Genomic DNA, 15,883 nt, shown 5'->3' on the forward strand with positions numbered 1-15,883 from the left:
AAGGATGCTATCGATTGAATGTTTCTGTCCCCCAAAAACTTGTATGTTGAAATCCAAATCCTCATGTAATGGTATTAGGAGGTGGGACTTTAGGGGGTGATTAAGTTCTGAGGGTGGAGTCTCACAGATGGGATCAGTGCCCTTTTGTAAGAAGAGACGGGGGAGCTCCCTCACCATCTGCCGTGTCAGGACCCAGCAAGAAGGCAAACATCTGTGAACCAGGAAGAGACCTCTCTCCAGATAGCAAATCTGATCGTGGAATTCCCAGCCTCCAGAACCATGAGTAGTAAACTTCTGTTCTTTCTAAGTCACCCAGTCTTTTTGCTAAAGCGTCCTGAACAGACTAAGGCACAGGGTCTCTTGAGGTCCTGCCGGTTTCGTCTGGAATCTCTGTCTCCAGTGTGACGGTTTCTAAACCTTCCCGTAAGTGTGTCCAGTCGTAAAGCACGCTGCCACACCCGTTGCTGTTGTGTGCCAGTGTCTGACTACCTTCACCATCAGGAGACACCGGACCACGGCGTTTGTGTTAGGCCTCTTCACGAACGCGGATTGGAGCCGTGGGCAACGTCACCGTCCACGTCGACACCCTTCGGCGGAAAACACACGCTTACGGTCGCGTTTTCGTAACAGTCATCAGTGGAACCCCCCTCTGCATCCAGCAGCTTCCCAGAGTGAATCAGACACCAGACGGAGACTGTGTGAATTGATGCCATCTAACCGCCTGGGCAACCATCCCTTTGGCAGACGCGACCAGTGTCTGGACTAGTTCTGGCTGAAACTCTCAGAAAGGACAATGGTCAGAAAGGGCACCTGTGGGTGATTGTCGGTGACTACGACCTCCTAAGTAGTAACTGACCCATAAATCGCACTATACGTCTAAAAGCTGGAAACTGCTTCTCCATCGACAAGTTCAAGTGGCACAACGATGCGATTTAGTCTTCAATGTCTGCAGTAAGTTAATTAACACGTCCATGGAATGAGATACCAAGTACATCGGCCGACAGTGTGGTCGCCACCATAAATTTCAGACGGCACTGCTGTCACCAGGAGAAGGGGAACCGACAACTTCTGCCCAGGGCAGGGCTCATTCTTAGCACAAAAGTGGTAAATTAAATGCTGAAGTTGGGTACAGGACTACAAGTGTGGCTAGAATGTTCGAAACCCTCTACCAAGATTTACTGATACATTTATGAAACACTGGAGCCCACTATGCATTGCAGGGTCTTGCTTGTGACAAGACTGTTAAAACTGAGCTACTACAGTACTTACTCCAACCACCAGTTTACAGCAACTTATACCCCGCCGGCACACGACGCTCAGAACCAGTTCTGCTCGTGGCCTCAGCGGAAAAAGAATTTTATGAATACTTTTTTAAATCGCCGTCGTCAGGTGCTAAAAATGAGGTGCTCATAATAAGTTAATTTTTAAATGATTTCAGAAGAACCCTCCAAAAAGTTTTACCTAAAATAACTCTTTACGTCTTAGTTCCATGGGCGGTTTTAAATGCCTATTTTAAATATTGAATGTAGTCACCAGTTTGCTAGAGTCAGCAGTGGCACAGATGTCAAATCATGCCAAAGAAAATGAGCATTGTTGTAAAAATCTGAGATTAATATAAACTCAAAAAAGTGCTGTTGGTGTTCATGACAGTTTCTGAGATTTATTTATGGATTTATAGCCAGAAAGGAATCATTTTCAGCTGAGTGTTTCAAGTGATTTTCCCATCTTTTTAAAATACCTATAATGAATTTCAACCCTGTTTGACAAAGAGCAAATTACTTTGTCATCCTGATCATTTTTTGAACACTGACGTACAAGTAAACCACCCCCTAGTATTTTATGGCAAATGAAAACAAATAGGTTAATGGTGTTCATATTTCATGCAGTAAAAATCCACTGAATCTTTTAAATAAAAAACTTTCAGACACACACAAAAGGTGGTACGTGTTCTCTGAATTTTCCAGACATACATGCAAGATTCGAGTAGTTTAGACTATGATATCTATAGTTTTCACCCTGCAAAACTGAGGACAGAATCTGAATTCAAGTGGAGAATGGGTGCCTTAAGTCAATTGTCTTCCTCTCCCCAACCAGCAAATCAAAAACTCTAGTAGAGTTCCATGGAAGATAAGTACCACAATTCTCTCCCGTTGCAGGGCACAGGCTCCGGACGCCCAGGCTCAGCGGCATGTGGGATCTTCCCGGACCGGGGCACGAACCTGCGTCCCTGCATCGGCAGGCAGACTCTCAACCACTGCGCCACCAGGGAAGCCCTCCTATTCTTGATTATTATAAAGATAGCTCAGATCTCAGAGGTGAACATGACAAAGCATGGAGGGAAACTGAAGTTGCAGAGGGAGGAGGGAGGGGTCGTATCGGGAGTGAGGGGAACAAGGCTTTGAGCCTGTGGTTGAAGCCGCTTTTTAATCCACCCTTAATTCACGTTCCGTCTGGTGGAAGACAGAGTGGAAACATACTCCCCTGTGCAGAACTGCTCAATAAGATTCCTGTGGTTAAACTGGAGGTGACGGGAAAATGGGAATGATGGGAAAACACACCAGAAAGCATGAAACTGCTGTTTGCAATCCTTTAGAAAAGCAGGTAGAAGTTCCCTTTTGGATTAGGAGACGCCTTGGAGCCCCAGCAGGGAGCGTGGCCAAGCTTTCATCTCTCGGGTACTTTGGAATGTGCGTGGGGCCTCATCCACACAGCACCTCTGCTGCATCCTTTTCCATAAAAGTAATTGCTTCCAGTGATCTGAAACAGAGCACGCAATAGACCCAGAGATCCATTTACTTCCTCTTCCGGTTCCTTCCAATGGGAACAAACAATAATCTTTAATCCTTGCCTCTTCTTGGAGGAGTATTGAAAATTAAGAGAGGGATGGATGTTAACAAGAATTACTGTAGTGATCATTTTGCAATATATACATATATTGAGACATGATGCAAGGCTGAAACAAGTACAGTATTATATGTCAATTATATCTCGATAAAAAATAAGTAAATAAATGAAAAGTTAAGAGAGGCTCCCATCTCTGCTCATGGGAGCTGCAGGATTTTCTTCCATCCAGAGTCTGCAAGTCCCTAACCCGATCACCCTTCCCAATTAAACACACGCATGAAAGGATTTCCTTCCAGGAGGCTCAACATTCTACGTAAAAAAGAAGTCCATAATTTGCAATTCCAGGTTAGAGATGTTTAGAGAAGGGGCTCCCTGTGCTCCTTTTAAGGTGCCCCAAATGTCCCACAGGTCTGTCCTGACACAAGGCTGAGAGGCTTTGGACCAGTGTCTCATGACCTTGGTCAGTCCCTCTCTCCGCCCGCGTCTTAGATCACGGCGTTTCAACGTCTCCGTGTGTATTAACTGTATTCGTTGTCGTTTTTTGTGCCCAGCCTTGTGCACCAGGCATTCTACATCCATCACCTCATTTAATTTTTTAGACAGCTTTACAAGAGAAAAGCCATCTTTATTCTCATTTTTACAAAAGAGGGATTACAGCTGAGATGGCAGAACCAACACCAAAACCCAGTCTGTCTCCAGAACACGTCACTGTCCCCTGCGACACCCCCCAGAGCCTCCACAGGTGATTGTACAGGAAAGTAGGAAGAGAAAAACCTTTGTTTCTGCTTCAGCTCTAGTTACCAAACGGAGGTAGGTCCCCGCCTCCTTGAGTTATTCCTCCTGCTAAATGAGGTCCTAAGATTAGTGCTAAAATGTATTTCAGGAAAAAATTCTACGATTGGCTTTTGTTCTGCCTGGGTCTAGATATTTATGTAAGGGAGAAAAATGCCAAGCCCTACCTTTGGCATTATCTCCCCGAATTTGTGTTTTCTCCTAAATTTAGTGTTTGTCACAATTTTCCCAACTCTGTGACGTGGACTTTACCCCTGGCCCTAGATTTTGTTTGTACAGCCCCAGAGCGTGTCATTCTCTTTCTGTTCTGCAATTGAACGGGGTTTCCAGCGGGCATCTGAGCCCAATTACAGGCAATGACTCTGCTCTCGAGCTACACGGTTTCATTCTCTGAGTGTCTTCTCCACAGGGCCCATGGTCCACCCACAGGAGCAGTTACCAGCCTCCGACCAGAGGCCCAAGATGCTCCTGGGATCTCGTTTCCAAAATGTACCAAATGCCTAATCTGAATTCGAGAAATCAAATCTAACAGCCAGCGAGTAAAGGACTGATCTGGAGAAATCAAATTTAAAATAACCCGTGCCCAAAATTCTCAAATCCAAATTATCGTCTAATTATGTGCAAGCTTTCGGTAGCATCACACTCCACCAGGAATTCACATCAACGCAGCGACTAAAGCTGACGTATGCCGGAGACTCAACATACCAGGGAAAAGACAGAACACGATAGAGGTTTCACTGATAAAGAGCACATCTTCCCCGGAGTTAGAAGGAAGAAACGGAAACGAGGGCAGTGCCGGACCCAAGGCTGGCCGGCACGTGATGTTTATTTGACCCGCACCTGCTTCCATACATTTAATTTATGATCATTTGTACATACCTATCCCTCAAAACATAAAAAGGATGTTATACATTGTTTACCATGTGAGTCAGAGCGCAGACCTTTACAAAGTCCCACTGAACCGATTCTCCTCATTTTTATTACCCAATAAAAAAAGAAGTTAAACCAACAATGGCATTAAAACAGCGTTAAGATTCATAGAACAAAACAAATCCTACGGAGCTTGCAAAGTGTTGCCCTGGGTAGCACATCTATCAAGGATCCATCCTCCATCTGGTTTGCCAGTATCCCCAGATGTTCTATTTGAAGAACACGACCATTAACATGATCTCATGTATAATTTTTAAAGAGGGGATGAGAACATCACTAAATATGTTTTCGACAGGAAATTGCACCCTGAATCGAAAGGATCGATAGCTATGTCAAACCAGCTGTGGTTTTTGGATGCCAAAGAGTTGTCCTCTAGAGAGAAAACATTCTCCAGTTGTATGTGTTTGTTCTCAAGTAACAATTAGTTGAATATCCACTGTTTTTGTTTTGTTTTGTTTCTATACATAATTACAATTTTTCCCATGACGAGAACTTTCAAGATCAACTCTCTTAGCAACTTTCAAACACACAGTACAGTATTATTAACCCTAGTTACCACGCTGTGCATAACTTCCCCAGGACTTATTTATATTACAGCTGGAAGCTTGTACCTTTCGACCCCCTTCACCCATTTTTCCCACATCCTACTCCCATCCCCCTACTCTGGCCGCCCTAACAGCACTACGGATGATAAAAATGCCTGAATAGGGCTTCCCTGGTGGTGCAGTGGTTGAGAGTCCGCCTGCCGATGCAGGGGATGCGGGTTCGTGCCCCGGTCTGGGAAGATCCCACGTGCCGCGGAGCGGCTGGGCCCGTGAGCCGTGGCCGCTGAGCCTGCGCGTCCGGAGCCTGTGCTCTGCAACAGGAGAGGCTGCAACAGTGAGAGGCCCGCGTACCGCAAAAAACAAAACAAAACAACAACAAAACAAAAAATGCCTGAATAATAGAGGAGGGTGCCACGCATAAACATCAGAAGCAAGAGAGGGCAATTTTCCTAATAAACGCCTAAGAGTCCACAAGCTCCACATTACCCTCTGGATACAGTTAAACGCCTAAGTCTAAAGGGCACTGGACTTGCCCCTTTATTTATCTTCTCTGTAAAACTGCAAGCAGTGCCTGCCTCCCCTGCATCCTTGCCAACCCTGTGATCTGGCTCGTGATAGGAATTCAATAAATACTCACTGAATTAATAAAGTTATGAAAATTTGTCAATATTACATTTTCTTCCTGTGAGTATTTTGCTCAGATGCCCTTATTTTGCTCCCTGCCCCTTGTATAGGATACGGGCTTATAGAGGTCGGGGGTGTGTTCTGATAGCTGCGAACTTCAGAGATCAAACCGGAAAACTCAAATTCCTGTTCATTTTGGCAGCAATAGTCCAAAAAGGTAGCTAAGGCAAGGTTTATAATGGCATCCTTAAGTCAATGAAAAGGAGCTGTAACTTACCTCAGTAAAATCTTGCCTTAGGGAAAAAGAATATATGGGTCCTACTAGCTCAGGGAAAAAGTAGAGCCATAAGGTGACTTTTTTTCCATGCCTTCCTTTCCTTTCGAAGTAAAGCCCAAATTACCCCCACTTTAAATGTACACAGCTACTAGATTTCTCCTTCTTCCTCTTCCCCCTCCCCTTCTCTCTCCCTCTCTGTCTCTCTCTCTCTCTCTCTCTTCAAACGTCTTGACTCTTGGGAAAATATACACTGCTATAATAATCCCCATGTTCTATTTATGTAAAATCTAATTCATATAATGACCTTTTACTGATTAAGGAAGAAAATTACACTTCATCAAGGAGATGGCTGACCATTGCCTTTAGAAAGAAATGTGTAATTTATTTGTAAATTACCGTGACTCTAGCAGCAAACTGTATTAATTAAGCTGCCTTCTACACACATCATTTCACTGTTCCTAGAGGCATCAAACAAGTTTTGGCACATTTTGTACAAAACTGGCTGCCTGATGATAAATTACGTAAAACTGAAAATGTCAGCAGTATTCTTTTTTTTAAATTGAGGTATAATTGGCACTGAATATTATATTAGTTTCAGGTGTACAACATAGTGATTTAATATATTATATATTGCAAAATGATCACCACAAAAAGTCTAGTTACCATTTGCCAACGTACAGAGTTACTACAATATTGTCGACTACATTCCCCAAGCTGTACTTTATGTCCCCAGGACTTATTTATTTTATAAGTTTGTACTTCTTGACCCCTTTCACCCAATTCACCCACCCCCCAACCCCTCCCCTCTGGCAACCACCAATCTCTTCTCTGTATCTATGAGTCTAGGTTTTGTTTTATTTTGTCTGTTTGTTTTTTACATTCCACATATAAGTGGAATTATATGGTATTTGTCTTTCTCTGCCTGATTTCTTTCACTTAGCATAATACTGTCAAGGTCCATCCATATTGTTTCAAGTGGCAAAATTCCATTCTTCATCACGGCTGAGTACTGTTCCACTGTATATATACCACATCTTCCTTATTTGCTTGTCTATCAATGGACACTTACGTTGCTTCCATATCTTGGCTACTGTAAAAATGCTGCAATGAATATGGGGGTGCAGATATCTTTTTGAATTTGTGTTTTTATTTTCTTCTACTTTGGATGTATACCCAGGAGTAGAATTGCTGGATCATTGGGTAGTTCTATTTTTAATGTTTTGAGGAGCCTCCATACTATTTCCATAGTGACTGCACCAATTTACATTCCCACCAACAGTGCACGAGGGTCCCCTTTTCTTCACATCCTCACCAACACTTGTTATTTGTGATCTTTTTGATGATAGCCATTCTGACAGGTGTGGGGTTCTCATTGTGGTTTTGATTTGCATTTCCCTGGTGATTAACGATGTTGAGCATCTTTTCAGGTGCCTGTTGGCACCATCTGCATTTCCTCTCTGGAAAATTGTCTATTCAGTTCTTCTGCCCATTTTCTTTTTGACGTATAGTTGAGGTACAATGTTATGTTAGTTTCAGGTGTAATCCTCTGCACATTTTTTAATCTGATTGTTTGGGTTTTTTGATATTGGGTCGTATGAGTTCTTCATGTATTTTGGATATTAACCCCTTATCAGATATATGATTTGTAAATATCTTCTCCCATTCAGTACACAGACTTTTAATCTTGTTGATGGTTTCCTTTGCTATATAGAATCTTTTTAGTTTGATGTAGTCCCACTTGCTTATTTTTGCTTTTGTTTCCCTTGCCTTTCGAGTCAGATCCTAAAAAAAAATCACTAAAACTAACGTCAAGGAGCTTGCCGCCTATGTTTGCTTCCAGGAGTTTTATGGTTTCAGGTCTTACATTCAAGTCTTTAATCTGTTTTGAGTTTGTTTTTGTGTGTGGTTTAAGATGGCGGTCCAGTTTCACTTTTTGTATGTGGTGGTCCAGTAGTCCCGACCTCCTTTATTTCCAGTTGTGTTCTTGACAGTGTTTCAAAGAAAGTTAAGTCAAGACAGTGACATGGTCCTAAGCGTGTTTCAGTGAAAGTTAACTAGAAGCTTCTCTCATCTGTGACTCCGTGTTTGCTGTTGACGGAATCCTGCCAGGCTCTCTATCCAGGAGAAGTTCCACGGCAAGAGGTTCTGGGTGACATCCTGACCAGGATCTGCACTTACCTGCTCACTAGGGAGTCTGAGTTTGCAGCTATAACAAGCAGTTAGTACAGCGAACAAAAACGAAACAACCGACTCTTCAGTGTCTCAGTATTCAGAGAATTTCCTCGAGTTCAAGAAGAATCCTCAGAGACAAAGTGTGTTTCATCCCAGATTCCCGCGGTGCAGAGCTGGTAAACAGCGGTAGCGGATGCAGCCAGGGCTCTGCCCCAGCCCTTCCATCCCTTTGGCATTTTCTGCACACGCCCGCGTCTGGCCTCTCAGTGACGTGACCGTCCTCAATCGGCCAGACCCGCTTTTCCCGCGAAGCGGAGTCAGAGGGCCTGGAAACAGGGAGCGGAGCGGGGGAGCCGCCCCTCATCAACACCCGGGCGGGGCGGCTCCATAAACCCCACGCCCGTCACTCCCAGGCTTCGAGCCGAAGTCGCCGTCTGAGCGGGGGCCCCCTCGGCAACAGCGGCCTGCAGAGCACAGAACCAGCCCTGCTTGAGACTCACGCCTCACGACAAAACCTGGAGACGAAACCAGCCTTGGTGGGAAAGCAGGGCGCGCCAGCATCACAGGCAGTGGCAGCCCCCATTTTCAGCAGTCGGATCCCAGAGCCCCCGCTGCCCTTGGGCTCCCTGGGGACCGGCTTTGCGATGGGCAGGTGCAGGCGAGGGGGAGGGCGCCCAGGAGCAGCCCTGTGAGTAGCAATGAGCAGAGGAAGGGGTTCACCTGGGAGACAGGCTCCCGTGGCCCTGAGAGTTGGTCCCGTGGAGGCCAAGGCAACCGGCCATTCAGGCCACCAACAGCGGGCCGGCCGTGGGAGCTGGGCATCCCTGGAGGCGATGTGAGGCGGCTGCCACCCTGAGGCCAGGCAGCGGGACCAGGCTGGCAGGTGCTGGCGGACAGGCCACTGCATCCACCGCAGCATCTTCCCTCGCGGGCCTGGGGCCTCCATCCCCGCGGGAAATCTGGGATCCCGGTGCCCGCGGCGGAGGCCTGCCCCCACTGCGCACAGCGGGACAGGGAGGGTTTACGAGTCAGCGGAGCCGCGTCCTTCCGGGAAGCTCCCGCACCCAGGCCAGGGCGCCCCGCTGCCCGGGTCTCAGCTCTCCACTAGCTGCCGGGTCTCCACAGAGCAGCCAGCGCGAGCCAGGGTGGTGTCGGGCTCGGGCACTGACCTTCTGGCTCTGATGTGACCCTCCTTGCAGGAACTGGTTACAGGTGATGAGAAGGCTTCAGGCTGTGCGGTCTCCCCGACCTTGCGTCTGTTCAGAAGGACAGACAGCAGAGCAGGACTCAGCTCTCGTCCCCTCTGGCCGGCTCTGCTCTCCCAGCCGGGGGGACCGAGGCCCTCAGCCTGCAACCAGCACGGCCTCTGGACCAACAGAATTGACCCCTCCGTGTTCCTCTTCTGCAGGAACCCCCGAAATCAGTCTGCTGCTGCCTTTCATTCACTTACCGACACTTACTGAGGTCCCATCAGGAGTCACCTGAAAGGCTGTTGGGCTTGGCCCCCAGTCCCCCATGCCCCATAATGTGACATGGGTCCAGCCACCACCAGGCAGACTGTCTGCACCACTGACAGGCCTGATGTGCCCTGAACGTCCCTGTGCAAAACCCGGATTCCTTAAAATCCCTTATTTCCAAGACTCAGAATCCTAAAAGGGGTGACATCAGCAGAAATACTACAAAGAAATTCTTAAATGTTTTCAAATATGAAATCTGACTCTTATTAATCATCAGTAAGTTAAAATATATAACTTTAAAAATGTTTCTACTATAAAATTATTAAGAGGTAAAAACTACTATGGATGAAATGAAAAAGCTACAAGGATATATCATACAGAATGGGGAATACAGCTAATGTTTTATCACAACTTTACATGGAGTAGAGTCTACACAAATTGTGATCGCTATGCCGTACATCTGAAACTAACGTAATATTGCAAATCAGCTCCACCTCGATAAATTATATCTAAATCTAAGCTGACATACCACGCAAAGGCAGGCCTTTTCCTTTCGGAAGTACCCCCTGCAAACCTGTCATTGAGATTCTGCGGCTGTTTCTACCCTAGACCTGCAAATGCCTGGAGAACAGAAGCCAGGATCTTGTCTCTGTGTTGACCCGGAAGCTCAGGAGCTGGGGGCTGGGGTTCAAGGGCATCAGCCACTGAGACCGGAAACGAGAAGGGGGTGTGTTACCTCACCCCGTCCTTTGTCCAAGATTTTGCCGGATAGCCTCAATTAGGACAAATGAAGCAAACACTCCGTACCCTGGTTAGACCGTATGTCTGCTGGCGCTCCTGTGTACGGTTCAAGATAGGAAAATATTTTCACTGTAGGTACGAAACGTAGTGAGAACCCTGTACCTAAAATCTCCCCATCGTGATCATATCTGTAGAAACTGTGGCTCTTCACCCACTGAGTCACACCCAGCGATGAGAATCTGAGGCGTTCCTCTCTCCACAACCAGGCACAGGGAACCTTCCAAAATTTTCAGACACTTCCAGGGGCCTCATTGGCTTCAGAAGTTCCCTGCGCCCCTTGGAGCCCAGGAAGAGAATCCCAAGCTCCCCACCAGGGGAGCACCCCGACTTTCTCTGACATGTACAGGAGACAGTGTCTGCACCCACTGTGCCCTGTGACCTATGACCTCCATCACTCAGTCGCCTCGGCGACATTTGGAAGCCCAGCGGCCTGTAAGTAGATTTAGGTGCATGACCACTGAGTTTCACAAGCTATTATCAATTTCATGTGTCCCCTTTCATGGCACATTGAATGTGTCATTATAAAAACTTCTTGAGATGCTTTCCTCCCAATTACATATATTTTAAGAAATAAAAAGGGGACAAGCTAAGTATAATCTCATCACAGCAATTGATGGTAATGTTCTACTGACAGTATCTACATAATCAACCAGCCTGCAAAAATCCATGACAAAAAGTGATGTCTAGTCTCCCAATAACCCAGGTCTTGTAGATTTTTCATTGTTAGAGAAGAAGATAAAATTCTGCCGTAGGCTCGAGAGTTGACATTTGGTTCCGACCTACCCATCTTGGGAGAAAGTCCTTCAGGTCTAAGTAAGATCATTTAGAGAATATCACACAGGAGATGATTCTCACCAGGCTCATCACTAAGAAACTCCTGTTCCTCCCCATTCAAGAAATCCCCCTGATTCCCTTCACCCGTGTAATTCCTGCTGTGATGCTGTAAGAACGGACAATACTGCCAGAGGAAAGTTGAGCTGTATTTCAGGAACCATATACGTTCAGTTGCCTCGAGGAAGCCACCCAGGAAGGTGCAATCTGCACATGCTCTCTCTCTAAAATTCCTAGGCACCCAGAGTTTACAGCATTCCTTCAAACACTGAATTGTGTAAAACTTGGTTTTAAGCACGGCTACCATGAGCCCAACCCATCTGTGTATCTCTTGAAGACTGAACTCCAGCTATGGAATTTCCACTTCAGGGATATTCAAATAATTAAAAATGAATTTCTGATCATTCAGAAATGTGTCAAGAATAGAGAGTTCGTCCACAACGCTATCAATTTATTTTATGAACAATAATTGTGAAATTTTTATCATAATGGATGTGAATTCTCTCAATGCTGACCCAAGTTGAATTGCTATCTTATCTAAAACCATTCTTATAGTATGATTTAGTAAAATATGGTTTAGGTACTATATATATCTACTGTGGCCTCCTGAATATATATAGTATCCTGGTAAGCATAGGCTAGAGATGTATGACTAATTAGGTTCTGAGTTTGACAGCCTACTAAGAAGTGGTAACTCATTTATAGAGCATTCTGGAAAGCTCCCTTCCCTAAATTAAAAGTTATTAAAACATGCTACTTATAAACCAGTGTATGGAAAAATAAGAAAATAAATATTTTTATTTTAAAGTGTGATCTACAGAAAACAGAGATGAGCTCAAATATTTATACATAAGAATATTTGTTGTCAGATTATATATGATTAAAAAAATGGAAAACATAAATTTGCAAGAAAGAGTTAATACAATGCAATATTATACACTCTTGAGAGTTCTAGGAGTTTTTTTTTTTTTTTTTTTTTTTATGGTATGCGGGCCTCTCACTGCTGTGGCCTCTCCTGTTGCAGAGCACAGGCTCCAGACGCGCAGGCTCAGTGGCCATGGCTCACGGGCCCAGCCGCTCCGCGACATGTGGGATCTTCCCGGACCGGGGCACGAACCCGTGTCCCCTGCATTGGCAGGTGGACTCAACCACTGCGCCACCAGGGGAGCCCTAGGAGAATTTTTAATAATGTGGTAAAAGGTTCGAAATTATATTAAGTTTTAAAAAGTAGGTTATATTGGAAATTTCCAGGTAGTTCAGTGGTTAGGACTCAGTGCTTCCACTGCAGGGGGCCTGGGTTCAATCCCCGGTCCAGGAACTAAGATCCTACATGCCGCACAGCACAGCCTTAAAAAAAAAAAAAAAAAAGTAGGTTATAGCATTATGCACAGTATGGCTTCTTATTTATTTTAATATTAATAAAAATCCAAAGGAAAACAATATTTTAAATATCAACTGTGATTAGCACTTGCAAATGAGAATTTGTATTTAAAATCTGTATTTAAAATTTTTCCTCCAGTGCACATATATGACTTTTGTAATCAGAAAAGAAATAGCAAGCATTTTTTCAAAAAAATTGATATTCTGTATTGGAAATACAGTTTTTAAATAAATTCTGATTCTAAAGCATAATTTCTATTAACAGCAAGAAGAGTGTGAACTCATAAAATTTTCTCTGAGATTTAAAATAGATAAAGTAGAATTCACCTAGCACTCTGATTTTGTTTTCCAAATACTATTCTCCAATAAAAGAAACCAGGTATTTTTAGGGGTCGAATTCCAGGGACTGAGACAGGGAAAAGTCAAGATGAACTCTGAATATCTTAAAAAAATTTTTTTTAATTTTCATTCTGCACATAAATATTTTTATTCTTAATTTCATAAGCATTACATGCAGAAGTAGTGCTTTGAATGAAACATATACGAGATTCCATACTGACATAAAGATAGATGATATAGACAGATGATAGACAGATGATAGACAGATAGATAGGAAAATGAGGGGGAGGAAAAACGCCTCCTTACTGTAGAATTCCAATTAATAAGTGAGCTTTTAGTAATTGTACTGTGGTTACAGAAAATGTTAACATTTGAGAGGTTTGATGAAGGAAGACAAGAACTCTTTGTTCTAGTTTGGCAACTTTTTAGTAAACTTAAAATTATTTCAAGATGAAGGGTTTAAAAATTAGGATGATTTAAATAATAAGGTATAATTATTTTATATTATTAAATTAATATGTCATGGTTGTAGAAAATGGAATAGGAGACAAAAATATCACAACTCATAGATCAGTCAGAGAAAGATTCATTTCTATTGTCTTTACTCTTTAATGGATAGTTTTGAAGACACTTAAAGGCAAGAGCTGTGTAGATCTAAAGAGAAACTTGCAAGGCCTGCTGGATTTATTCAAGTATCTGACCCTGAGCTCTTACAAAGGACCCTAGACAGCCATCTTTGCAAGTGTTCTGACTCGGAATTAAATCCACATGTTGAAACATGCGAGGACAGTGGGCCAGTATCAGACATGCCAAAGAGGGCCTCTTCCTAACCACTCAGAGCAAGCTTCCAGCCTGGAAACCGCATTCAGCCCATCCCATCTGGAGAACATTAGCAGGAATTTCCATTGGTAGCATCAAAACTGCCCTCCAGGCATGAAGGGGCCTGAGGACAACCAGGAGATGCTAACAAGATTTCCAGCAGAAGAGAAAGGGCAAAAATTATGTTTAAATTATGTAAAACTGCTTGTCTTAATATAGAATCTTGATCAAAAACCAAGGCATCTGAAGTAATTACAAGGCATCTACCTGGTAAGGCATCGTTACTAACTTGGAAGGAAACAAACAAGAGGCAGCAACAAGGACATGCCTTCCATTCAAGCCACCAGAATTTTGGTACCATGTTACACGCCCCACTAGAAATGATGGTTTATAGCTGGACGGGTAGGGGAAAGCAAGCTCAGAGTCCCATGTGAGCCAACACAAGGGATCTGGTCTCTCCAGCTGGAACTAGGCTGTTGCTGTAGCAACCACCAGATGATGGACAGATTTTTGAATGTGCAGGGGTCTGGGATGATAAGCGCTTCCGGGTTATCCAATAAGCATTTTCAAACCTCCTAAAATGTGTACACTGTGGAAAGATACTAAATGCTATGTTTCAAGATCAATTTTAAATGCTTTTCTTTTAAAAAAAAAATTGAAAGGATGGACAATCTGAACTGTTTTTAGTCCTAAATAACCATTTGCGCTAATACCAGTTTTATTCACATGTCAAGTCAAAACTCCCATTCTTTGGGCAGCTCTGCTTACTTGCTTTCAGGAAGGTTGGACAGAATTAATGAAAAAGTATAGTAGCCCTAGATCACAGGAAGTTCTTTCCGAGGTGAATTTAATGCCAGGAGTTGGACAGGTTCTAGAAATCAACATAGTAAAAACACAGTGGGATGCCTCTGACCTTCACTTGCTGTATATACTTGACTCATTCCCTTAAGAAAATACTGTATCCACAAAGCAATTTCACTTTGGTTGAAATAGGAGTGAATAATACCCATACTACAGTAGCATTTCCAGGCAACCAAGATTCAGTTCTCTGAGTTTTATGCAAAATACCCTTGACTTCAATACATCTAAAATGCTTCTGATACCCAACATTTAAAAAATGCAGTGAGGTGCCTAGAATTACTGGTCAGATCCTGCCTGGAGAAGACCCTGGTAATCACGGAACCCACAGCCAACGTCTGAAGGAACAACCTTAAAATCCAGGCAAACCTTTCAGTGGGTTTATAATTACAACTTAAGCTTCTTTGATCGAATGTGGATTGGCTTTACTAAAAAACCTAAGCTAAAAGTCATCTGTTTCAATGACCTTTTCATTGAAGCATGTTATATTCAGGTAGAGGGATGTACCTAAGTGTAATCAGCCCAACACCCGTGTAACCAGCACCTAGAAGAAGAAACAGAACGTAAGACAGAATAAGAAGGCAGAGGGACCTCTGTGTTCCTTCCCATCACCGTGCCCCAGTGGCAACCAGACCCTGACCCCATAAATTAGCTCCCCTGCCGCTGAGCTTTACACAAACAGACTCACACACTGTGCTCTGTGTCTGGCACCTTCAACTCAACTGTTCTTCCACGCTGTTGCTTGTAATGATAGTACGTTGATTCTCATCCCGGTACAGTATTTGATCTATCCTTTCCATTAAAAAGATGCTCTGGATCTACTTTCACATGATCCGTTCTAGGAAATAGTTACGATTTTCAAAGTAACTTCTTCTCAAAGCTGAAAATCAAACAAGATAACAGAGAGCGGGGGTGGGGGTGGGGTGACACAAATGTGTTTTTCCTTGAAATGTGAGTGATGATACTCCTGTCGTGTTGCTTTGATGGGATTAGAATAAACATCAAACACGATTGCCTCTGAGCACTGAGAAACAGTATTTTCAAAAGTCACCGTAACTTTTTGTGTACAACACGTTCAAATCCCGTATATTTTCTTCCATTTCTGAAACCCACCCTCAGATTTGGTGGAACCGTTTCAAGGAGGTGCTAATTGATTCCGTCTTCCTTTTTTTTTCAGTCTAGAAGGTCTAAAATGATTTTTGAAAGGAAAAAAA

General features: G+C 43.8%; 1 pseudogene; it reads right to left on the reverse strand.

Moving 5' to 3' along the window:
- Positions 1-9,212: 9,212 nt before the first annotated feature.
- LOC136134116 (transmembrane protein 14C pseudogene) overlaps positions 9,213-15,883 on the reverse strand; it is a 30,739-nt pseudogene continuing 24,068 nt past the window's right edge.

Source organism: Phocoena phocoena, chromosome 14 (genome assembly GCF_963924675.1).
Source record: "Phocoena phocoena chromosome 14, mPhoPho1.1, whole genome shotgun sequence".
NCBI classification, from domain to species: domain Eukaryota; kingdom Metazoa; phylum Chordata; class Mammalia; order Artiodactyla; family Phocoenidae; genus Phocoena; species Phocoena phocoena.